Source organism: Lathyrus oleraceus, chromosome 5 (assembly GCF_024323335.1).
Source record: "Lathyrus oleraceus cultivar Zhongwan6 chromosome 5, CAAS_Psat_ZW6_1.0, whole genome shotgun sequence".
NCBI classification, from domain to species: Eukaryota; Viridiplantae; Streptophyta; class Magnoliopsida; order Fabales; family Fabaceae; genus Lathyrus; species Lathyrus oleraceus.
The window spans coordinates 201,760,246-201,764,436 of NC_066583.1; the positions used below are offsets into that span (position 1 = coordinate 201,760,246).

At 36.3% G+C, this 4,191-nt stretch overlaps 1 non-coding gene across 1 annotated transcript; it reads right to left on the reverse strand.

Annotated features, from left to right (window-relative positions):
- Window positions 1–3,467: 3,467 nt before the first annotated feature.
- Window positions 3,468–3,574, reverse strand: LOC127088459 (small nucleolar RNA R71). The gene has a single exon (XR_007790293.1). It is a non-coding gene; the product is annotated as a small nucleolar RNA R71 (small nucleolar RNA).
- Window positions 3,575–4,191: the final 617 nt, after the last annotated feature.

Consider the following 4,191-nt stretch of genomic DNA (forward strand, 5'->3'; position numbering starts at 1 on the left):
AATGATATGCCTTCAGGGTCAAAATTTAGCTCTATGTTAAGCAATCGTAATTGGATTTATGTAGAAGTCACAACTATCTGAGGTTGGGATATAAAAATTTAGGTGTTAATGCATGTTGGAGATTTGGTATAATGAACCAAACTCCTAAAACATACCACACACTAAAAGAAAAAGAACAAAAGGGATGAACATATCCCATCCATACTTGTATTGGTTCATCTGACACAAAGTCATTGATGAACCAATTAGCCTTAGGATACTTGAGATTTCATTGGTCAATGAAAGGAATGGGTAAAAATAGGGATGAAAATGAAAGGGGAGGGGAGTGAGAGAAATACAAATTGGTCATGGAAGGAATTTTATCAAATTAAAATCATTCATTCATTTTGAGAGATGAAATGTACATTTCATCAATCCCCTAAATCCAATGATTTTAATCCAACAAAAGTCAAATCAACCTTGACCAAGGCCCAAACAAATAGTCAAACATCACCAGACCATAAAAATGGCTCAACATAATTTTTACACAATTAATCAATTAAAAATCAAATTAAAAAATGCATTATAATTCAATTTAATTTGGTCAAAATCTAAAATCTCTTCAAAACACCAAATAAATGTCCAAGAGATTTATCCTAGGTCAAACAAGGTCAAAGGACCTTAGACAAAAAATTTCATAATTTTTGAAAAGTCGGAAGTATTTTTAAACAATTAAAAATATGCACAAAACATTTAATTCATAAAAAATATCAAAATTAATCCAAAAAATAATTTTAATTCAGAAAATAAGATATAAAAATATTTAAAGATTTTTGGTGAAAGTCCCATATTTTTTGAATTAAAAATGAAATTATTATGAATTAATCAAAATAAAGCAATTAAATGAAAAATCAGAAAATACAAAAAAACAAGGGTCATCAGATCTCCCTTATTAATTGAGGTGGCAGATCTGATGGTCACGCGTGCTAGCCAACAAAGACTTGGGCCAAAGCGCCACACGTATGGTAATCACAACCAAGGGCCAAGATTAAAACGTTTGGACCATATTAGATGGCTTGGGACCTGCCAACGTACCACCGGAGCCCTAGCTCCGGTGATAACATGAAATAATATCACATTTTTGGACTCGATTTAATTAAATTATATTATTATTTGTTTCGATTTATTTCATTTTATTCGATATTACTTGGTATTTTTCCTCCTATTTGTCTCAGGTAACTTATTTGAAGCATAAGTGAAAAAGGAAGAAAAGGGGGTGCAAAAAGATAATGAGAAGCAAATTCCACTAAAGCCCAGCCCACAATCACAAGTCAGGAGCGCTGAAGCTGTGACGACCACCACACAAGGTGTGACGAGCGTCACGCTCTGCTACCTTGTGTTACGAGCGTAACACATGGTGTGACGAACGTCACACCCCTCTCCTATATTTTTGGCTTTTAACGCGCAACAGAGGCACGTTGAAGCCTATTCTTCCGCTTGACTCTTGGAACGTGAAGACTACTTACGGAAGACATTTTTGGAAACCGTTACAAAAGTGGATTAATATAAATAGTTGCTTTTATCCAACCCTGAAGCCCCCCCCCCCCCCCCTCCCCCCGTCTCTTTCCGCCGTGCAAGCATATTTTACAACATTACTTTTCTACAGCTTTCTATTTTATTAACAATTTTTATTTCTTTCTTTTCCAGTCAATCTTTCAAGCACTTAATTAATTTTTCACACAATAGTTTCTACACCGGAAACTATTGTGTATCTTTTACTTGATCTAACCTTACGTTAGATCATAGTATTTTATTCCTTCGCTTTTATTTTCCTGTCCGATTGAAGAGTTCAAGAACAAATTCAACCGGTCTGTGGTGGAGTGTTCAAGATTGCTATTAATTATTCAGGTTCTTTAATTTATTGTTTTAATTTATATATGCTCTGCATTGCTGTTTATTTATACTGTTTGCTTGAGATGGTTTTATTTAAGCATAATGATTGTTTAGACCCGTTTAGCATGTCCGGCTAAGTATTTTAGATATCGGTATGTAAAGTAAGCGGAATAAAGGAATCAAAACTAAGTTGGTTTAATTTCATTTAAAAATAAAGTCACTCTTTTTATGGTCTCAATTTACAGGGTTAATCCCAAAGTTTTTGTACGAGAGTAAAAGACATAAAGAAGTTAAAATCAATAGAACGAAAGTTTGAGTTTTTAACTGGACAGTGTAAATTGGACATTAATTCTAAATCAGGGCGAAAGTAATTTTTAGAGTTAATTAAATTCTAATCTTTTTCAAAAAGTATTTTTAAAGGTTAAATGTGAGGACGAGAGTTAAACATTTAAGTTTAATTATATAATATAAGTCAATAGAGCGAGAGTTTGAGACGAGGGTGTTTAAACGGTTAGTGTTTTCTTAAAAAAAGTTTCTATAGATTCTGTTGTTTTCAAAAAGTGATTTTGGACTTAACTAATAAGTGACAACTACGTTAATATAAAGTCATGGTCTATTCAACAGAGCGAGAGTTTGAGAAAAGGCTTTTAATCAATAGTGTCTACTGAAAAGATTTATTTTAAAACCAAGAAACCAACGAAGATTTGATTCCCTAATTACGACGAACTACATACCGATATCCGCTTAATTGATATTTAACTTAGATCTAATTTTAGTTTTACTTTTCCCCCAAACAATCAAAGTATCATCCGCCTTAGCTTTACGAAGTAACCTTAGAAAACGGTATATCGATTCATAAGTCCCTGTGGGATCGATATCTTTTAAAACTACGCGATAGAACTGTGCACTTGCAGTTAGTACCCCAAATCGACTCATAAAGTCGCGATCAAGTTTTTGGCGCCGTTGCCGGGGACTTTTATTTAGTCGATATCGTAACTCTTCTGTTACGCTGTAAAGACTAAGGCAATTTTTTTTTTCTTTCGTTGATTTGTATGCCACACACTCGCTCACAAGGCGAGCCGTTTTACTTACGAATCAACGACGTTGAACTATATCTCCGAGTCTTACGATGAATTCGGGAATATCGTGCTGCAAACAATCTCCCTCCTATCGAAGTGCCCGACCTCAAAAATATTCTTCCTTCGCCGATACCCGAGATGGCAGGACCAGCTCGTGCTCTTCGAGATTACGCCGCTCCATCGCAAGATGAGCCGCATTCGAGTATTGCTCCACCCGCAATCGAAGCAAACAACTTCGAACTTAAACCTTCGCTGCTACAAGCAGTGCAACGGAATCAATTCTCTGGAAATCCTACCGAGGATCCAAACCTTCATTTATCTGTATTTGTCCAATACGTTGATACTGTTAAAGCTAATGGTGTCACTTCAGAGGCAATTCGACTTCGTCTCATTCCTTTCTCGTTAAGAGATAAAGCTAGAAGATGGCTTCAGTCTCTTCCTTCCAACTCAGTCACCACATGGAACGAGTTGAAGAAAGTCTTTCTTGCCCGATATTTTCCTCCAAGCAAAACAGCTATGTTGAGAGCCCAGATAAATGGATTTAAACAGAAAGATAACGAGTCTCTTTTCGAAGCATGGGAAAGATACAAAGACATGATGAGACTTTGTCCACACCATGGTTTAGAGGACTGGTTAGTAATTCATACCTTCTATAATGGTCTCTTGTACAACACAAGGTTAACAATAGACGCCGCCGCTAGTGGTGCGCTTATGGATAAACCTTATGCCGATGCTTATCAACTTATCGAAAGCATGGCCCAAAATCATTATCAGTGGGGAAGCGATCGAACAATGGTAGAGAAACCTCAAACGAAAAGTGGCATGTACGAGATAAGTAGCCTTGATCATGTTAATGCAAAAGTGGATGCTCTGGCCCAGAAAATTGAAAGTTTAAATGTATCACCTCCAGCCACCGTGGTTGCCGCAACTCAAAATTGCGAAGTCTGTGGAATCCAAGGTCACACTCCTGCAGACTGTCAACTCCTAACAGGAATCCAAGCAGAACAAGTGAATTATGCTCAAGGAAATCCCTACTCGCATACCTATAACTCTAATTGGAAGAACCATCCTAATTTTTCATATAAGAGTAATAATGCTTTATACGCACCAGGACAAGCTCCCAATCAAGCCCCAACTATACCTAACAATAACGTTCCTAGGAAATCCAACTTGGAAATCATGATGGAGAACTTCATAGTTTCTCAACAGCAAACCAATAAGGACTTCTTAAACCAGAATG